The 21,614-nt window shown below is 38.0% G+C and overlaps 1 protein-coding gene across 1 annotated transcript in view; it reads left to right on the forward strand.

The window, feature by feature from the left end:
- Positions 1–21,614, forward strand: part of TLR3 (toll like receptor 3) — a 77,009-nt gene that overhangs the window by 40,938 nt on the left and 14,457 nt on the right. Inside the window, exons 2-3 of the mRNA XM_042934335.1 lie at positions 9,548–9,780; positions 11,367–11,476. The gene's annotated coding sequence lies outside the window, so the exon portion shown is untranslated. The remainder of the gene's footprint in view (positions 1–9,547; positions 9,781–11,366; positions 11,477–21,614) is intronic.

Raw genomic sequence — 21,614 nt, forward strand, 5'->3', positions numbered from 1 at the left:
TCCATACAGATTTTAGGATTCTTTGTTTTAGCTCTGTGAAAAATGTGGATGGTGTTTTGATAAGGATTGCATTAAATGTGTAGCTTCCTTTGGATAGTATAGATATTTTAACAATATTTGTTCCTCCGATCCATGAGCTTGGAATGTCTTTCTATTTAATTGTGTCATCTTCAGTTTCTTTCATCAGTGTTTTATAGTTTTTAGAGTACAGGTCTTTCACCTCTTTGGTTAGGTTTAGTCCTAGTTATCTTATTATTTTGGGGGAAGTTGTAAGTGAGATTTATTCCTTCATTTCTATTTCTGCTGCTTCATTATTGGTGTATAGAAATACAACAGATTTCTTTACATTGATTTTGTAGGCTGCGACTTTACTGAATTTGTTTATCAATGCTAGCAGTTTTTTGGTGGATTCTTCCTACATATAGTATCCTGTCATCTGCAAGTAAGGGAAACTTAATTTCTTCCTTGCCTATCTGGATGCTTTTTCTTTCTTTTTGCTGTCTGATTGCTGAGGATAGGACTTCCAGTACTATGTTGAATAAAAGTGGTGAGAGTGGACATCCCTGTCTTGTTCCTGACCTTAGGGGGAAAGCTCTCAGTTTTTCCCCGTTGAGGATTATATTATCTGTGGGATTTTCATATATGGACTTTATGATGTTGAAGTATGTTCCCTATATCCTCTATCCCTACTTTGTTGAGGGTTTGCATCAAGAACAGATTTTGTACTTTGTCAAGGGATTTTTCTGCATCTATTGAAATGGTGATATGGTTCTTATCCTTTCTTCTCATTAATGTGGTGTATCATGTTGATTGATTTGTGAGTATTGAACCACCCTTGCAACCCAGGAATAAATTCTGTTTGATCATGGTGAATGATTTTTTCTAACGTAGTGTTGGATTCAGTTTGCTAGTATTTTATTGAGAATTTTTGGAATCATGCTCATGAGGGATATTGGCCTGTAGTTCTCTTATTAATGGAGTCTTTATCTGGTTTTGGTATGAGAGAAATGCTGGCCTTATAGAATAGGTTTGGAAAATTTTCTTCGTCTTCTATTATTTGTAATAGTTTGAGAAGATTGGTGTTAACTCTTCTTTAAATGTTTGGTAGAATTCACCTGTAAAGCCATCTGGTCCTGGACATTTGTGTGTTGGGAGGTTCTTGATTATTTTTTCAATTTCTTGTGCTGGTTATTGGTCTGTTCAAGTTTTCCATTTCTTCCTGTTTCAGTTTTGGTAGTTTATATGTACCTAGGAATTTGTCCATTTCTTCCAGTTTGTCCAATTTGTTGGCATGTAGCCTTTTGTAATATTCTATTATAATTGTTTGTATTTCTTTGGTGTTAATTATTATTTCTCCTATCTGATTTGTGATTTTATTTATTTGGGTTCTTTCTATTTTCTTTTTGATACGTCTGGCTAGAGGTTTATGAGTTATTTTATTTTCTTCAAAGAACCATCTCCAGGTTTCATTGATCTGTCCTATCGTTTTTGTTTTGTTTTGTTTTGTTTTTTAGTTTCTATATCATTTATTTCTGCTCTAATATTTATGATTTCCTTCCTTCTGCTGGCTTTGGGATTCATTTTTTGCTCTTCTTCTAGTTCTTTTAGGTGTAAGGTTAGATTGTGTATTTGAGATTTTTCTTCTTTAGGTAGTTCTATTTTGCTTTATACGTCCCTCTTAGGACCATTTTTGCTGCATCCCAAAGGTTTTGGACTCTTGTGTTTTCATTTTCATTTGTTTCCATGTATTTTTAAATTTCTTCGTTGATTTCCTGGTTGACCCATTTCTTATTTAGTAGCATGTTGGTTATTCTTCATGTATTTGTATTTATGGTGTCTCCAAATTTTTTCTGATGGCTGACTTCTAATTTTATAGTGTTGTGGTCAGAAAAGATGCATAGTATGACTTCAGTAATTTTGTATTTGTTGAAGCCTGTTTTGTGACCTAATATGTGATCTATTCTCTAGAATGTTCCATGTTCACCTGAAAAGAATGTGTATTCTGCTGTTTTAGGATGGAATGTTCTGAATATATCTATTAAATCCATCTGGCCCAGTGTGTCATTCAAAGCCATTGTTTCCTTGTTGATGTTTTGTTTAGATGATCTATCCATTCATGTAAGTGGGGTGTTAAAGTCCCCTACTACTATTGTGTTATTATCAATTTGTTATTTTAGGCTATTGTTTTATATATTTGGGTACTTCCAAGTTGGGTGTACAAATATTTACAATAATTATATCCTCTGGTTGGATAGTCTTCTTTATGATTATATAATGTCCTTCTTTGTCTCTTTTTACAATCTAGTTTGCCCAATATAAATATTGCAATATAAATATTGTCCAGCTTTCTTTGGACATCCATTTGCATGCTAAATGTTTCTGCACACCCTCACTTTCAATCTGCAGGCGTTTTTAGGCTTAAAATGAGTCCTTTGTAGGCAGCATATCGATGGGTCTTATTTTCTTATCCATTCTGACACACTGTGTCTTTTGATTGGAGCATTTGATCCATATATTCAAAGTAATTATCGATAGATTGTTTATTGTCATTTTATTACTTGTTCTGTGGTTTGTTTCTGGAGATTTTCTCTTATCCTTTCTTGTCTTCGTTGATTTTGGTCTCTCCTTTGCACTTAAAGTGTCTCATTTATTATTTCTTGCAGGGCTGCCTAGTGGTCACGATCTCCTTTAGTTGTTTGTTTCTCTGGGAAACTCTTTGTCTCTCTTTCTATTCTCAATGATAGCCTTCCTGGATAGAGTATTCTTTGTTGCCAGTTTTTCTCACTCAGCACTTTGAATATATCATGCCACTCCCTTCTGGCTTTCCAAGTTTCTGTTGAGAAATCTGCAGCTAGCCCTATGGGTTTTCCCTTGTATGGTAAGGACTTTTTTGTCTCACGCTTTTAAGTTTTTTTCTCTATCACTATATTTTGCAATTTTAATTACAATATGTCTTGCTGTTAGCCTGCTTTTGCTGATTTTGATGGGAGTTCTCTGTGCCCCCTGAATCTGGATGTGTTTCCTTCGTCAGATTAGGGAGGTTTCTGCCTTGAAATATATTTTCTGCCCCCTTTTCTCTCTTTGTCTCCTGAAACTCCTGTGATACAATTGTTATCACATTTGATGGAGTCACTGAGTTCCTTAAATCTATTTTTTTTGTTCCCTTATTCTTTCTCTTTTGCTTAGCTTCATTATTTTCCATTATTTTGTCTTCTGTATCAGTAATTCATTCTTCTGCTTCTTCCAGCTTGCTTTTCATCATATCAAGACTATTTCTAATCTCATTTATTGCATTCTTCATTCTGATTCTTTTAATCTTTATTTTTTGAGAAAGAGACAGAGCATGAGAGAGAGGGAAACACAGAATGTGAAGCAGACATTCACTGTCTGCTCTGAGCTGTCACACAGAGCCCAATGTGGGGCTCGAACTCATGAACCATGAGACCATGGCCTTAGCTAAAGTCAGGCGCTTATCCAACTGAGCTACCCAGGCGCCTCCATTTTGATTCTTTTTTAACTATTTTATCTCTTTCATAAGGGCATCCCTTATGTCTTCTATTCTCTTCTCAAGTCCAGTGAGTATCCTTATGATTGTTGCTTTAAATTCTCCATCAGTCATGTTACTCATATCTGTTTTGCTTGTATCTCTGGCTGTGGCCATATCTTGTTCTTTCATTTAGGATAAATTCCTCTGTTTGGCATTTTATCTAAGTCTCTGCCTTCTTCTCTGTGTTGGAAAACCTAGTTGTGTTTCTTGCTCCTGAAAGTAATGGCCTTATGAAGAAGTCATGTGGTGCCCAGGGCCTGGCGCTTCAAGAATTGTCTCCTTCGTGTTCTGTGTGTACTCTGCTCGTGTGTTCTGACTGTTCTATCCATCAGGCAAGTCATCTACTGAGGCTCTCCTTGCCTGCTGTGGGCAGCATTTGGTCCCTGGCCTGAATGTGGCAAGTTTTAATTAGGTGTGCTCTGGTCTGCTTGTGAAATGAGACCTGAAACCAATTCCACCAGAACCGAGGCCCTGCAGAACTCTCTGGTTGTGAGACTCGGCGTGGGTAAGGGTTTGTGTTGGTCTTCTGGGGGAGGGGCCCACTGCACTTGGACGGAGGCAAGCTTGACTGAGAAGGGCAGTTCCACCAGAGCATAGAGGGTCTGCTTAACCCAAGTTAGATAGCTAGTGTTGGCACTGAGCTGCTTCTGCTATGTGGCTCTGTATTTATGCTGAAGGGTGGGGGAGAGAAATGGCACTAGTCAGCCCCTTTGTTCCTAGGGAGAAGTCTCCGTGAACACTGCGTCTCAGGGAATCAGTCCTACAAAAGCTAAGAATCACGTCACTGTGTGCCTCAGGTGTTTCTCAGTTTGCTGTTTCCACACCATCTGCCCCCAGGTTGTTTGCTTGCCTTCTTTCCAGTAGCAGTCTAGTGCTCTCAGGACTCTATCCCAGCCAAACCCACTGACCTTTAAAACTCCAGGCTTTAAGCTCCACTGATTGCAAAAACTCATGAAATTCAGCCACTCTCATGTTCCAAGCCAGGAGCTTTGGAGAAATGTTCTTCTTATGTGTTCCCCTGTGTGCTCCTCTCTTGCCCTTCTCTGTGACTATGGCTCCCTCCCTTATGCAGCATCCATGATCTGTTTGTCCATTAAACTGCATCTCTGCACTTCCTACCTTCTTCACTGTGGCCTCTTCTCTCCCTTTAATTGTGGAATTTGTTCTGTCAGTCTTCAGGTCTATTTCTGGGGTATTTAGGATCATTTGATAATTATCTAGTTGTGTTGATGGGATGAGACAAGCCTGGGATCCTCCTACTCTGCCACCATCTTTCCTCCCCTTCCTTTGGCTCTTTGAGCATATTTAAGAAAGCTGGCTTAAAGTTCTTTCCTGGTAAATCCAACATCCGTGCCTTCTCAAAGAGAGTGTCTGGATATTTACATTGTTCCTTTCAATGGGCCATGTTTTCTTGTTTCTTTGTATGCCGTGTGACTTTTATTTGAAAATTGGGCATTTGAAAAAACAGCTACCTCTCCAGTCCTTACAAACCTTTTCTGTGCTGGGGTAGTGCTTCACTCCTTGACCAGGTGTGTTCTGAGCTTAGGGATAAGCCCAAGATAAAAGCTTAAGGTCAATTCAGGTCTTTTCTGAGAATGCCTCTTACCTGGGCTTGTGTGTGGTACTCTCACTCCACATACGTGACTGTTTTTGAATGTCTTACTGTCCCAAAGAGTCTCATTCTGGCTTCAATCCAGGGATTTAGATGGTCTGTTATATGTGCCCACCTGTGATCTTTTGCATCGGGTGCCTGTGTATATGTATTTTTTCTGAAGCTTTCATAAACAGTGACTGCTGATTTTCCCCAGCCTGAGAACAAGTTCGATGAGACAACCAGTCCTTTAGGAAGCCCCCAGAAAGAGTAGAACGTTATCAATAAATTTAATCGGCAACTGGGAATTTAGTTGCTGCATATTCTAGATGAAGACTGTACTGAGCCAGGAGGGAGTAAGGAAATGGTGAGTAAAATTTCCATGAAATTTCCTATCATTTTTTAAGGTAAATTTTTCTTGACTGGTAATTCACTTGATTACTGTAGATCTTTGGGTGTTTTCCACAGTGACTAAAAGGTTAGTTCAGCCAGTTTCTCGATTTTTGATGTTTCCTTGGAATAAGGGATTGAAACTTTCTAGTCTGACATTTTGCTGACATCACACCCTTGAGGAACTTTTGTGTAGTTAAAACAATCACTTTGAGAAATTAAGAGCAAACGATATATCAGGCAAAAAATTTGTGATACATTTAGATGAAAGCTAATTTCTCTAATATCCCAAAAAGCTCTGAAAAATCAATTAAAAAGGAGCGCCCAGGTGGTTCAGTCATTAAGCATCTTGACTCGGAATTTCAGCTCAGGTCATGATCTCATGGTTCATGAAATGGAGCCCTGCATGAGACTTCATGCTGCAGCACAGAGCCTGTTTGGGATTCTCTCCCTCTCTCTCTCTCTGCCTCTCCCCCACGTGCTTACGTTCTCTCTCTCCCTCTCAAAATAAATATAAATAAACTTAAAACAAATCAATTATAAAAATATGAAAACCAAGTAGCAATTTGGAACAACATTAACAGGTAATTTAAAGAAAAAGAAATGTTACTATTTCATTTGATGATGTTAAATTGTATATTCAACTCTAATATTGGCTTCTTGTTTTTTATTTTTTTTTTAATGTTTATTTTTATTTTTGACAGAGAGAGACACAGAGCATGAGCGGGGGAGGGGCAGAGAGTGAGGGAGACACAGAATCAGAAGCAGGCTCCAGGCTCCGGGCTGTCAAGCACAGAGCCAGACGGCGGGGCTCGAACTCACAGACCGCGAGGTCATGACCTGAGCCGAAGTCGGATGCTCAACCGACTGAGCCACCCAGGCGCCCTGAATATTGGCTTATTTCTAAATAAAGAATAAGACTGGCATTCTATACAGGCTGTAAACTGTATAGTGGAGCTTTCTGAACTTTGTTCGGTTTATGTATTTTAGCTCCATTATCTTTATCATAGAAAACTTTCACCTGTTCCACCTTTCTTCCACTTTTACTTCCCACTTTTTAAGGACCAGTTCTCATATTCTTATTATAAACCATCTAATGAAACATATAAAGCTTCCTCTTAGGTGGACATCAAGAAATGTGATAAAAAACCTAGCCTCTCCAACTCTGGGCTCTCTCTTGAATTTTCTCTGTTGATTCAAAATTTGCATTATAAAATGGAGATCAGCTACATAAGCATTAGTTCTCACCAATGACCAATTCAATATGATTATGTTAAATTATTAGTTGCTTTTGATACTTTGAACTCCCTTGTGTTAACGGTCATTATTTAATGGTTTTGTCTGCCATGTAGGACTCCATTCCTTGGATGCCCAGTGGACATCAGCTTATTCAAATTTTTAATGTCTAAAGCATAGAATGATAGTGAAATTGTTATTTTAGTGAATATTAAGTTCAAGGCATAGGATTCAAAGAGCCCTTACTCATCTCATGCAATTGTCAATTAAGGAGAGTGAGACTAATGCACTTCACAGATTTATAAGAGACTAGAAGATATCACCACTTCAACTACCTTAAAATTACTAAATAAATAAGTAGATAAGTAAGTTTAGGTTAAACCAGAAGCTCCATGTGTCATATGTTGATTTCTGTTTCAGAAGGGAAGTTCAGGAGCGCCTAGTGGCTCAGTCTGTTAAGCATCAGACTTTGGCTCAGGTCATGATCTTGTGGTTCACAAGTTCAAGTCCCATGAGTTGGAGCCCCACGTCAGGTGGGCTCTGTGCGGACAGCTCAGAGCCTGGAGCCTGCTTTAGATTCTGTGTCTCCATCTCTCTCTGCCCCTCCCCTGCTCATGCTCTGTTGCTCTCTCTCTCTCTCTCTCTCAAAAATAAATAAACATTAAAAAAAAGAGAAGTTTAAGTTTCTAATTCTGCTCAGTAGATGAGAGAGTAGGGGGGAAGGACATAGTGTTATTTCCTCTCTTGTTAAAATTCTTGCTGAATTTGTTTTCTGGATGAGTTCAGTTTAAACCAGCTGAAGTCAATGAGCAGAAATGGAAATGACACTGGTAAGAGGAACTGTACCTTTAGTTTAGAGAAAGAAAAAAAAAAGAGAAGGAAATGCCTGCTAGAATTTCATACGGTTCAGAGGAGGATCATGTCTTTTCTGAATGGTGGCTATACAGTGAGACCAGTGAGCACGATTGAAAATGCCTGCCTGTCTAATGCTCTGAGGCACACTTAATTAACTCCATCTAGGTTCATAATACAATCATCACATTACAAACCCATAGTTGTTTTTAATGTTTATTTAATTTTTGAGAGAGAGAGAGAGAGAGACAGTGTAAGCGGGGGAGGGGCAGACAGAGACGGGGAGACACAGAATCCGATTCAGGCTCCAGGCTCTGAGCTGTCAGCACAGGGCCCCACGCGGGGCTCTAACTCACAAGCTGTGAGATCGTGACATGAGCCAAAGCCAGCCGCTTAACCGACTGAGCCACCCAGGCGCTCCTGAATCCATAAGTTTTAATGATGAAAGTGTATAGCCTTACTTTGGCTTCCTGCTAACACAAGGAAGATTGGTTAGTCCAATTTATTGCAGAAATTCTAAAGAGCCATTCTAAATTAAACCTGTGCTTGATGTTGACTCTTTTAAATACTCAGCAGCTCCCTAGAAATTGGATATTCAGTGCTGACCCAAGTTTAACTATTCCTCAACAATCCATTCTCTATTTGGGCATAGAATCAGGCAAAAGCATAATTATTTTGTCTAATATTAACCTGTCTGTTCACTAGGCTGTTTTCCCCACAATTTCAACTCTCTAATATGTTAGAAGTTACAAGGATGCAGTCTTCGTGTTTAAATTAATTTATATGGGAAATTATAAACACTGTCTCATATAGCCTTCAGTAGTCTAGTTTTATAGATGTGGATGATGATGAAAACCATAATCCAGCCCTCCTCTACAAATCTTACGATTAAGCAAATAGACTTCCTAATGATTATACATTGTCTTCAGTCATCAAAAAAAAAAATGATTTTCCTAGGATTAAAAAAGACTGTAATTGTCCTTTAAAAACAATGACGAATTTATTAACAATTATCATTAAAAGCAGGCAGAGGACAGAGGGTCTGTAATTCCATAAATATGTAAACAGTAAATTACTAATTATTTTCTACTTATAACTGCCAGATTCTGAAACTCGTTGCATTTACTATCTTATTCAATTCTCATAAAAAAGTACTCACTCAGGAGGGCCTGGGTGGCTCAGCTGGTTAAGCGTCCAACTCTTGATTTCAGCTCAGTTCTTGATCTCAGGGTCATGAGTTCAAGCCCTGCACTGGACTCTCTGCTGGGCATGAAGCCTACCTAAAAAAAAAAAAAAAAAAAAAAAAAAAGCAGTCACTTGAGATGGAGGAGGAAACTATAACATTCATAAATTTTCGTAAAATCAGTAAGAATTTAGTAAATTTAAAAGACTGACTTCGAGAATTCTTTTTCTGGGATTGATTGGCTTGTCTATAATACTACAAAAGACTGGTAAATACTGGACTTATTCGTTTACATTTATGGATATAGGTCATAAACAACTTTGATTGAATACTCTTAAAAAGGGGAAAATGAGCTTTGTCACTGTAGCACCTACCACCGTAATAGCTAAATAAGTTCATGCATAATTAAGGAACGTATAGTGGAAAGAAATTGCCCCGTGATGTATTCAGAAGTTCAAGAATTGAGGACCTATTAACATTTGGATGTGAACAATCAGCCCAAGCTGATTGTTGCATTATGAGACGATCCGTAAAAAGTATTTGGAAAAAGCTATTCATCGGTTCAACTAACATTATGGAAAACCTCTTACGTGCAACGAGTCATAAAGCATAATGGGTAGGGGTGTCAGATTGTAGAGGGAACGTGTTTCGTGTCCCTAACGATACACAACATACCACTCCAATTTGGGGGTGGGGGGTTAAAACAACAACAGTCATTTATTTGTTTACTCTTCTTCATTTTGGGCAGAACTTGGGGACAATTCATCTCTGCTCCATGTGGCATCTCGTCCATGCGACTCAACTGGGATTGAAAGATCCACTCCCAATATGGAGTGACTCATAAGGACAACAATTTGCTGGCTGTCTTCTGGGTGCTCAGTGGAGTCGTTGGCCAGATTCCCAGTTCTCCTCCATGTTGCCTTTGCAGAAGGCTTGGTTGGGCTTCTAACCACACAGCCGCTGAGTTCTGAAAGGAAGAGGGTAAGTGCCAATGTGCAAATGCTTATCAAGTCTTGGCTCACTTTATGCTTAATAATATCCTATTGGGGCACATCATGGCTCAGTCGGTTAAGCATCCGACTTCAGCCCAGGTCACGATCTCACAGTTTGTGAGTTCAAGTCCCGCGTCAGGCTCTCTGCTGACAGCTCAGAGCCTGGAGCCTGCTTCAGATTCTGTGTTTCCTTCTCTATCTGCTCCTCCCCCGCTCTCACTCTGTCTCTCTCTCTCAAAAAATAAACATTAAAAAGAAAAAAAAATGTAAATATCCTATTGGCCAATACTAGTCATGTGGCCTAGCCCAGAGTCTTTGTGGGAAAAGACAATGCAAAGGTCTGAATACAGAAGAGGAGCCTGGTTCATTGGAAGCCAAAGTACCAGCCTACCATAGAAGAGTGACTGCAGAGTTATAATACCAAGAACATACCCTGTTCTGCTTCAAGGAGCTCACAGAGAAGAAACCTCTTGAGTACTCTTAGTCATGTTTTACTACATATCCCAATGGGTAGACATGGGGGACTATCGTTTACCCAAGATAATTTTTTTATGGTATTATACATAGGACAGGTGAAAAATGAGACAAGCGTGACCATGAGCCCAGTGAATACAAGGTGGTCCCACTAAGATTGAGGCCCATGGGAGGGCATTTTGCATCACAATGCAAACCCATTTCTTGCTCTCAATTCTGCCATCAAGTCGAGCTAGCGACCTATTTCAACTGTTCCAGGCGTGTTTATTGCCATGTTTGTTTGAATAAAGAAGCATTATGGTAACTCATGGTATATCCCTCACCTGGCTAGGTTGCCTGATGTCTCCAACAAAGGGGATTGAATTAGGTGATCTCTACAGTTCCTTCTAAGTGTTTTATTACATAAAAGCGTAGCTAATGATATTGTATCATATTACATCAATGGTGAAAAATGCATCCTTTTTCTGACAAGCACATTCCTTCAACAACCGGGAGTCAGTGAAGTTGACTGAGAGCTAACTGGTGAATCTGGACTTCTCTGAGCACATCTGTGTGCTCCCTAATAGGCTCTCACTCTAGAAACTGCAGCAGCATGTGTTAGGACTGGCCTTCGGCTTTACCACAGCCGGCACTTCTGCTATAAACTAGGTGTCTTCTTTGACCAAGATGTTAATTTCTGCATTACTTATCTTCCAGGCTTGCTAAGAAGATAAGAGAAGTGAAATTACTTAGCTTTGATTAGGGATTGTGGTTTTTTTCTGTCACTCTGACCACACTCTACTAGATTCTGACGGCAGTTTTGCATCAGGTTTTGGGGGGGAAAAAAAAGAGAGGAATTCACTCTCAGGGATCTGTTAACCTCTAGAGTACTAGCCCTGCCCACACCGAGTAGGGAGGTGCTGCTTTTTCAACTTCTCCGTTGCTAAATCTGTGACTCATTTAGTGAAACCTAAGGAACCATACCTGAAGAAGAAAAGCAAGACATTTTTAAGAAGCAGTTTAAAATTTCTCTTGCTGATAATGTGCTTTTTTCCTCCTGGCCTTCTTAGAATCCACGAAGTATAAGAAGCTTGCCTTTTTTTTTTTTTTTTTTTTTTTTAGTTTCACTTTCAGGATTGCAGCAGGAAATGTACCATGCTTCCCTGGTGAAAACGACTGGATTTGGACTAATGAAAAAAAGGAACAGTCAGCTGTTATCAGAGTACATGAAGGTATTTCTTTAAAATTCTTACTGGGGTAGAATCTCTCATGTTGGGCAGATCTGGAATGCCCATTGGTTTTAGCATTCTTTGGTCTTTCTTTGATCTGGCCAGAATCAAGAAGGAGAATGGGAGAAAAGGGATGATAGAGGTGTGGGAGAAGTGTGTCCTAACTCCGAATACACGTAATAGCAAGAATTTATAATTAACATTATAAAACATTTTATGCAGTAGTTAATTTCCTTTCCTTTGCGGAGTTCTGTAAAATGTGGAAAAGCACATTAGAAAAGCTATGGAACTCATTTTGCAACCGTCTTTTAAAAAAATCTGATCTTTGTGTTAAAGTTACAGAGCCCTGTGATCTTGAATGAGCTTTCTCCTTTTCTGAGTCTTGTTGGCTGGAGAAGAGACAGGAGCTGGCACTTTATGATAATACGTTTGCAAAGGAGAAAACACTTCAGGTGTTCCTTAGCAATACGAAAGTGGCTTTCTTTAACCTCGTAAAGGAAAGTGGCAGAAGGTGAGAAAGTAGAAAGGCGTTTCGGTGGATAGGAAGGTCAGAAATTGACACTAGGAAATGCAGGTGAGTCAGATGAAATTCCAGTCCGCCTGGGGCAGTCCTGGTTTCAGGAAGTTGCCTCCTAATTTCACAGTAGATTGGGAGTTGGTGCGTGTGTCTGCATTTAGGTGTATCTCTATACACATTCAGGAAAAAAAAAATACTGTGAGGTTTACAAACCAAGCCGTAAAAGCCAAACTAAACAGCGGTTAGCTCTAAGTAGCCCGGCTGCCGATTCCGCGCCTTAATCATGATGCAATATTGCCTCTCACTTGGAAGGAGGCATAGAATTCTGTGCATCCTGAAAGACCTTTGTAAAATTGCTAGGCCCGCTGAGTGCCTGTTTTTCCTCCTTTTAGCTTTCTTGGCTTCTGTTATGTCTCACTCAGTGGCAATTTGGTTTTCACTGGGGTCTCATCCTCTAACTGTATTTCGGTTTGTTTTACTGAAGCAAACTCCAGAGTAACTTTTTCAATATAGGTTGCACAGGCATAAACTTATAGAATCGTTGCATATCTCAAAATAGCTTTCCCCCTTATCTTCAGTTGTTTGGCTGGAAGTGAAATTGTCAGTTCAAAGGTATTTCCCTTGATTATTTTGAAAGTTTATCACTATTGTTTTCTGGTGGCTGATGTTGCTAATGAAAAGTTTTCTATCACTCAGGATCTTTTTCTTTTGAAAGTAATTGATCATATGTTCTCCTTTGAAGGTTTTTTTTTTAATTTTTTCTTAATGTTTATTTATTATTGAGAGACAGAGAAAGACAGAACGTGAGCAGGGGAGGGGCAGAGAGAGGGGGAGACACAGAATCTGAAGCAGGCTCCAGGCTCCGAGCTGTCAGCACAGAGCCTGACCTGGGGCTCGAACCCACAGACCGGGAGACCATGACCTGAGCTGAAGTCGGACGCCTAACCGACTGAGCCACCCAGGCACCCCTCCTTTGAAGGTTTTAAGATTGTTTTTCTTGTTTCTGAAGTTGTCTAAGATTCTCTCTGTGGATTTTCCTTTTTCACTCATCCTGCCTATCATTTGGTGAGCCTTTTTCCATGTGACAAATGTATTTTCAGATCTGGGAATGTCTTTCAGTCCTTTGGGGATCTTCTTCGCAAAGGGATTAGTCCTTTTCAGTAATTCTGATGTCTATCTACAGCCCTTCCAGAAGAGATAAATGTCACCCGGACAAAGAGGAGAGTATACTGCAGGGACTGTATGTGTGTGTGTTGGTAAATATAGGTAGAAGTGCTTATGGTACAGGGAAGGAGGTTTGGGAGAACCCCAGAGATGTGGGGTATGGGGAGTTAGTCCCTGATTTCCAGAATGTATCATTCCCAACCCCACATTCTTCATGTACCAGAGCAATTTGGTAAGGGCTGCAATATTCCTCGTAGCCTATAAATATAAAAATTGTGTGCAGCTGTAACAATAGTGTATTAGAAAGTGCCAGTATTATAAAGGCCATGACATAATTAATAGAAGCTGATTTTTTTCTGTTTCTGAGGACTAGATTAAAATAAAAATAAAACCACTATTTTTAAAAGCCTATCAGAACAATTATAAATACGTTAGTTCTGTTTTCCTGCAGTTAATCATCTAAAATGATTTTATTCTCTAAAACTTGTCTGGAATTCTTGTGACATGACTTTTAGATCCCATGGAAAACCTAAATTATTTAAATAGCTTTTTTTGTTGATCCGTCTCCATACGTTGAAGATGTATTTGTTTTTTTTTTAAATATCTGAAAATGAAACTGGGTAAATGACCATACCAGAGAATACCACATTAGATACGTATCCTACCGAAATAAAGTTGTGGCTGTTTATGGAGATAAAGGAGGTTTTCGTGGCTGATTAACTGCCCAGGGGAAGCTATCCGTTCAACATCTATTTATTCAGTATTTGCTATGTTCCTGTCATTTTTCTAGACACGGCAAAGCAGTACAGAGTAAAAACAACCATGTCCTCTGCTATTACAGCTTTACATTCTAGTCAGGTGGAATAATTAATTAAAAAATAAGTAAAATGATTTCAGATAATTCCCATCAACCACAGCATGGAAAAAGCAATCTAGGAAAAGAATATCAAACAGGAGGATTTACACTTCTGACTTCAAGGTTTACAATAAAACCTTACAATAATCGAAACAATGTGGTGTTGGCCTAAGAATCAACAAATATTCAGCGTCAGAGAGTAGAGAGCCCAGATATAGACCACGCTTAAACCCGCCCACACTTATTTGGTTTTTAAGAAAGGTGCCGAAGCAAGCCAGTGGGAAAAGGGAAGTATTTAAAAAAAAAAAAAAAAAAAAAAAGTCTGACAAACTGGATGTGCAACTGAAAAAAAATGAACCTAGACTCTTCCTTCCCATCAGACGCAAAAGTTTATTAAAGAGCGATCAGAGACCCTTACCTGACACCTGAAACCATTCATCTTTAAAAAAAATAATAATGACTTGGGGAGGAGGCAAATTTTCTCAGACAGGACTCAGAAAGCAGTCATTAAAAAACTGATAAATGAGGCTTTATCATAACTATCAAGATATCATTCACTAAGAAAATGAGCAGGTGACCCACAAAATGGGAGAAAACATTCACAAAATATAAATCTGACAATGGGTTGATATCTATATATATAAAAAGGTCCTATAATGCAGCAATAAATAAGAAACAACCTAATTAAAAAATGAGTGAAATCTTTGAGTATACGAGGGAAGATATACAAATGGACAATAAGCACCTAAAAAATTGTTAAACATCAGTCAGTCAGGAGATGCAAATTAAAACCATAATGAGAAATTACTGCACACTCACCAGAATGACTGAAAAATAAGAGCACGGTACCAATTGTTGGTAAAGGTGTTGGTGGGAGTGTAAAATGGTACAAACTTTGCTAAAAGATCTGACAGTTTCTTTTAAATACCCAATAATTCCAATCATAGGTAATTACCTCAAGGAAATCAAGTATATATGTCCGTAAAAACATGTCCAGAGAGGTTCCTAGTAACTTCATTCTACTATAGTGAAAAACTGCACACAATCCATGTGCCTAATAATATGGGCATGGATAAAATATGATATATTCATACAGTGGAATCTCATTCGGTTAAAACAAAAATTTACAAAACAAAACTCCCACCACGTGCAACATGGATGAACTTCAAAAATACCATTTGAGTAAAAGAAGCGTTGTTTAAGTAAAGACTGACTATGATCCCATTGATAGGAGGCTATAAATCATACAACATCACCGTAGAAAACAGTCAGAGCTGTGATGGACTCTGGGAGGTGAGGATTGCCATCAATTGGGAAAGGGAGGGGAGACTCTTTAGGGTTTGGGTTGCACAGGCGTATACGTGCGTCAGAAATCAGAGAATGTGCACTAAAGATTTGTGCACTTCATCGTATGCAAATTTTATATCAGAAGAAAAACTATTAACAAATCCTGAGTTGAAGGCAGCAATGCATACTCTTTAGAGGGAGAGGTACTGATGTTGAAGTGAACTGATGATGGGTAGATGGGTAGATATATGGTAATACAAGAGTGGTCACTAAAATTCTGTGAATTGTGCTCTTGTTTAGGATTTTTCACTAGAAATGCTGGAAGAACTTAACTGTGAGACAGCCATGTTCTTTATGAATGGAAGTTAGCAAATGCTGCTATAGGACAAGATGCAGATCTCCTATGGAGTGAAAAAAAAAAAAAAAAAAAGAAAAGACATAAAATGATACATAATGCACAATTCCACTAACATGCAATACAAAAGCAGGTCAACTGAATCTTTTTTGTGTATGAAATCGTGAAGTGCTTGTCTTTGGGAAGGAGGAGGTGGTGACTGGGCGGGAGCATGAGGGAGATTTCTGAGGGGCTCATAGTGCTGTGTTTCCTGAGCAGAGTGGCGATCGGAGTGGTGAATGCACTGACGTGTGAAAATTTAACAAGCTGTACATTCACGATTTGTGTACTCTTCTGTATGCATTTAAAATATAATTGCTAAAGTTAAAAAAGTATATATAATACAAATCCTGATGCAAAAAGCTGAGCTTCTATCTGGAAGTATAGACTAAAGAGATAAAAAGGTGGAATATAAATTTAAATACAAAGATGATCACATACAAGGACCCATGTCTCCCTAAAAGTGGTTCCAAAGGAGAGAACACAGGGAAAGGAGAAGTGGCAATGACCCAAGTAATAATAGAAAAAAGAAATCTGAAAACATAGACATGAGTCTTCAGATTGAAAATGCCTTAGAGTGTACAGGTACATTTTAGAGGCAGGATTTAGCATGAAATATACCTGTGAAATTTTACATTACCAAGAAGAAAGAAAAGATACTTCCAAAAAGAAAAAGAGGAGTAAGATAAAAGTGCCTTTCATAGAAAGGAAAGAAAACCATATGGGCATGATTTCTTTTTAGGAACAATGCATATTAGAGGACAGTGGGGTAATGCCTTCATGATTCTTCATTAAAAGTATTTTGAACCTCAGATAGCCTACCTGTCAAAATCATATGACAAAAGAACAAAAACAGATGTTCAAGAACTTGCATGATAGCCCCTGATAAATATTCTGGGGAAAGAGGGGGAAGAGCCACTCGAGGAGAGACTCTAGTCAGAACAAGAATATTTCAAGAAAGAAGATACTGAAATCCATAAGATAGTGGCATTAACCCAGGAACATGGTGGAATGATTCTACAGTGATAACCAAAGAGCAGGTGTTCGACATATGCCTCCAAACTGGCCATTTAACCAAGAGTATGATTAAGTAGCTAAGTGATCTTAGTATAATAGAGATGAAATCACATATAGTTCTTCTTTCAACAAGAATAAAATGGTGGAAATTATAAACTTCAAGAAAGTAACAGTCCGAATAAACAGCAACTCTACGAGGCATAATTCTGAAGAACTGATTTAGTAGACGATAGAAGATTTCATGTTGCCTCAAAGATTCTTCTGCACTCACCTCATTGTGCTCAACTGCATCCATGTTTTATTCATCAGCAATTTTAGTTCCTTAAAAACTCTATTTAGGCAAAGATTCTGTAAATGAAAATCTTACTGCCTTTCACCTCTATGTCTGCTGCTGTGATTGTTACTAAAGTATTCTCAAATCACCCATTTAAAATATCAAACATGATTACATTTCATTTATAAGACTTACAAAGTTTTACATAACAAAATCAAAATATTTTATGCAGTGTTTCCTAAGTAATTTTGATACAGCATATAAAATATTTTTATTAAAACTTTTAAGTTATTTTTTTTGTTTCAAGTTTTTATTTAAATTCTGGTTAGTTAATAGATAGTATAATATTAGTTTCAGTAGTAGAATTTAGTGATTCCTCCCTTACATATCACACCCAGTGCTCATCACAAGTGCTGTCCTTAATACCCACTGATTTAGCCCACCTCCCCACCCACCTCCCCTCCAGCAACCCTCAGTTTATTCTCTACAGTTAAGAGTCACTCTTATGGTTTGCTCCCCTCTCTCTTTTTTTTCTTTCCCCTATGTTCATCTTTTTATTTCTTAAATTCCATATATGAGTGAAGTCATATGGTATTTGTCTTTCTCTGACTGACTTATTTCACTTAGCATGATACAATTTAGCTCCATCCATGTCATTGCAAATTGCAAGATTTTGTTCTTTTTGATGGCTGAGTAATATTCCATTGTGTGTGTATGTATCTGTATGTATGTGTGTGTGTGTGTATATATATATATATATATATACATATACACACACACACAAATATATCACTTCTTCTTTATCCATTCATCAGTTGATGGACACTTTCCATACTTCGGTTTTGTTGATAGTGCTGCTATAAACATTGAGGTGTATGTGCCCCTTCAAATCAGTATTTTTGTATTCTTTGGGTAAATAACCTAGTAGTGCAATTGCTGGGTCATAGATAGTTCTATTTTTTACTTTTTGAGGAACCTCCATACTGTTTTCCAAAGTGGCTGCACCAGTTTGCATTCCTACCAACAATGTAAGTGGGTTCCCCTTTCTCCACATCCTCACCAACACCTGTTGTTCCCTGTGTTGTTAATTTTAGCCATTCTGACAGGTGTGAGGTGGTATCATCCTGGTTTTGATTTGGATTTCCCTATGGATGAGTGATGTTGAACATCTTTCCATATGTCTGTTAGCCATCTGGATGTCTTCTTTGGAAAAGTGTCTGTTCATGTTTTCTGCCCATTTCTTAACTAGATGATTTGTTTTTTTGATGTTGAATTTGATAAGTTCTTTATAGATTTCGGATACTCTCTATAAGATATGTAATTTCTAAATATCTTCTCCCATTCTGAATGTTGCCTTTTCATTTTGTTGATGGTTTCCTTTACTTTGAAGATTTTTATCTTGGCGAGGTTCCAATAATTCATGCTTGCTTTTCTTTCCCTTGCCTCAGAAGATGTGTCTAGTAGGAAATTGCCACAGCCAGTGTCAGATAGGTTGATGCCTGTGTTCTCCTTTAGGATTTTGTTGATTTCCTATTCCATCCATTTCGAATTTATTTTTGTGTATGATATATGAAAGTGGTCCAGTTTCATTCCTCTGCCTGTTTCTGTCCAGTTTTCCCAACACTGTTTATTGAAGAGAACTGTCTTTTTCCCATTGGATATTCTTTGCCGCTTTGTTGAAGATTAATTGGCCATATAGCTGTGGGCCCATTTCTGGGTTTTCTGTTCTGTTCCATTGACCAATGTGTCTGTTTTTGTGATAGTACCAATACTATCTTGATGACTACAGCTTTGTAATATAGCTTGCAGTCTGGAATTGTGATGCCTCCAGCTTTGCTTTTCTTTTTCAAGATTGTTTTGTCTATTCAGTATCCTTTGTGGTTCCATACAAATTTTAGGATTTTTTATTCCAGCTCTGTGAAAAATGTGGGTGGTATTTTGATAGGGATTAAATGTATAGTTTGCCTTGGGTAGTAGAGAGATTTTAACAATATTTGTTCTTCTAATCCATGAGCATGGAATGTTTACCATTTCTTTGGGTAACCTTCGATTTCTTTCATCAGTTTTTTATAGTTCACAGAATACAGATCTTTTACCTCTTTGGTTAGGTTTATTCCTAGGTATCTTGTTATTTTGGGTGCAATTGTAAATGGGATTTATTCCTTCATTTCTCTTTCTGCTGCTTCATTATTGGTGTATAGAAATGCAACAGATTTCTGTACATTGATTTTGTAACCTACAACTTAACTGAATTTGTGTATCAGTTCAAGCAATTTTTTTGATGGAATCTTTCTGGTTTTCTACATAGAGAACCATGTTGTCTGCAAATAGTGAAAGTTCGACCTCTTCCTTGCCAATTTGGATGCCTTGTCTTTCTTTTTGTTGTCTGATTGCTGAGGCTAGGACTTCCAGTACTATGTTCGATAACGGTGGTGAGAGTGGATATCCCTGTCTTATTCCTGACTATAGAGGAAAAGTTCTGTTTTTCCCCATTGAGGATTATATTACCTGTGGGATTCTCATATATGGACTGTGTGATGTTGCGGTATGATTACTCTATCCCTGCTTTGTTGAAGGTCGTTACCAAGAATGGACATTATACTTTGTGTCATGCTTTTTCTGTATCTATTGAAATGACCATATGGTTTTTATTGTTTCTTTTATTAATGTGGTGTAGAGCATTGATTGATTTGCAAATATTGAGCCATTTTTGCAGCCCAGGAATAAATCTCACTTGATCGTGGTGAATGATTCTTTTAATATACTGTTGGATTCGATTTGCTAGTGTTTTGTTGAGAATTTTTGCGTCCATGTTCATCAGGGGTATGGCCTGTAATTCTCTTTACTGGGGTCTTTGTCTGGTTTTGGAATCAAGGTAATGCTGGCCTTGTAGAATGAGTTTGGAAGTTTTCCTTCCATTTCTATTTTTTAGAACAGTTTGAGAAGAATAGGTATTAACTCTTCTTTAAATGTTTGGCGTAATTCCCCTGAGAGGCCATCTGGCCCTGGACTTTTGTTAGGAGATTTTTTACTACTGATACAAATTCTTTGCTAGTTATCAGTCTTTTCAAATTTTCCATTTCTTCCTGTTTCAGCTTTGGTAGTTTATATGTTTCTAGGAATTTATCCTTTTCTTCCAGATTGCCTAATTTGTTGGCATTCAGCTTTACATAATATCCTGTTATGATTGTTCGTATTTCTTTGGGTGTTAGTTCTGATCTCCCCTCACCCATTCATGATTTTACTTATCTGAATGCTTTCTCTTTTCTTTTTGATAAGTTTGGCTACGGATGGGTTTATCAGTTTTATTAATTCGTTCACAGAACCAGGCTCCAGTTTTCATTGATCTGTTGTATTGTTTTTTAGTTTCTGTATCATTTATTTCTGCTCTAATCTTTATTGTTTCCCTTCTTCACTAGCTTTAGGCTTTGTTTGTTGTTCTTTTTCTAGCTTATTCATGTATAAGATTAGGTTGTGTGTTTGAGAGCTTTCTGGCCTTTTGAGGTAGTCCTATATTGCATATACTTCCCTGTTAGGACAATTTTTGCTGCATCCCAAAGGTTTTGGACCATTGTGTTTTCATTTTCGTTTGTTTCCATGTTTTTTTAAAAAATTTATTCTTTAGTTTCCTGGTTAACTGTTCATTCTTTTTTTAAAATTTTTTTTAAATGTTTGTTTATTTTTGAGACAGAGAGCATGAGTAGGGAGAGGAAGAGAGAGAGGGAGATACGGAATCCGAAGCAAGCTCCAGGCTCTGAGCTGTCAGAAGAGCCCAATGCGAAGCTTGAACTCACAAACTGTGAGATCCTGACCTGAGCTGAAGTCAGACACTTAACCAACTGAGCCACCCAGGTGCCCCTCTCATTCATTCTTTAATAGAATGTTCTTTAACATCCAAGTATTTGTGGTCTTTCCAAATTTTTTCCTGTGGTTCACTTCAAGTTTTGTAGTGTATGGTCAGAAAATATGCATGGTATAACTTCAGTCATTTTGTATTTGTTGAGGTCTTACTTGTGACCCAGGATATGATCTATTGTGGGGAACGTCCCATGTGCACTTATAAAGAAGATGTATTCTGCTGCTTTAGGATGAAATGCTCTGAATTTATCCGTTAAATCCATGTGGTCCAATGCGTCATTCAAAGCCATTGTTTCCTTGTTTTTTTTTTTTAGATGATCTATTAATGTAAGTGGGGCGTTAAAGTCCCCTACTATTATTATATTATTATCAATGGGTTTCTTTATGTTTGCTATTAATTGATTTAATACTTTGTTTCTTCCAGTTTGGGAGCATAAATATTTACAACTGTTAGATCTTCTTGTTAGATAATCCCTTTATTTATTTATTTATTTATTTATTTTTTCAGGCCAGTGACGAGATGCCTATTTTTATTTATTTATTTTTATATATATAATTTATTGTCACATTGGTTTCCATACAACACCCACTGCTCATCCCAACAGGTGCGCTCCTCAGTGCCCATCACCCACTTTCCCTCACCCGCATCCCCCATCAACCCTCAGTTTGTTCTCAGTATTTAAGAGGCTCTTTGGTTTGCCTCCTTCCCTCTCTGTAACTCCCCCCACCCCCCCACTTTCTCTGCCCCGTGGTCTTCTGTTAAGTTTCTCAGGA

The sequence above is a fragment of the Panthera leo genome, chromosome B1 (assembly GCF_018350215.1).
Source record: "Panthera leo isolate Ple1 chromosome B1, P.leo_Ple1_pat1.1, whole genome shotgun sequence".
Lineage (NCBI taxonomy): Eukaryota > Metazoa > Chordata > Mammalia > Carnivora > Felidae > Panthera > Panthera leo.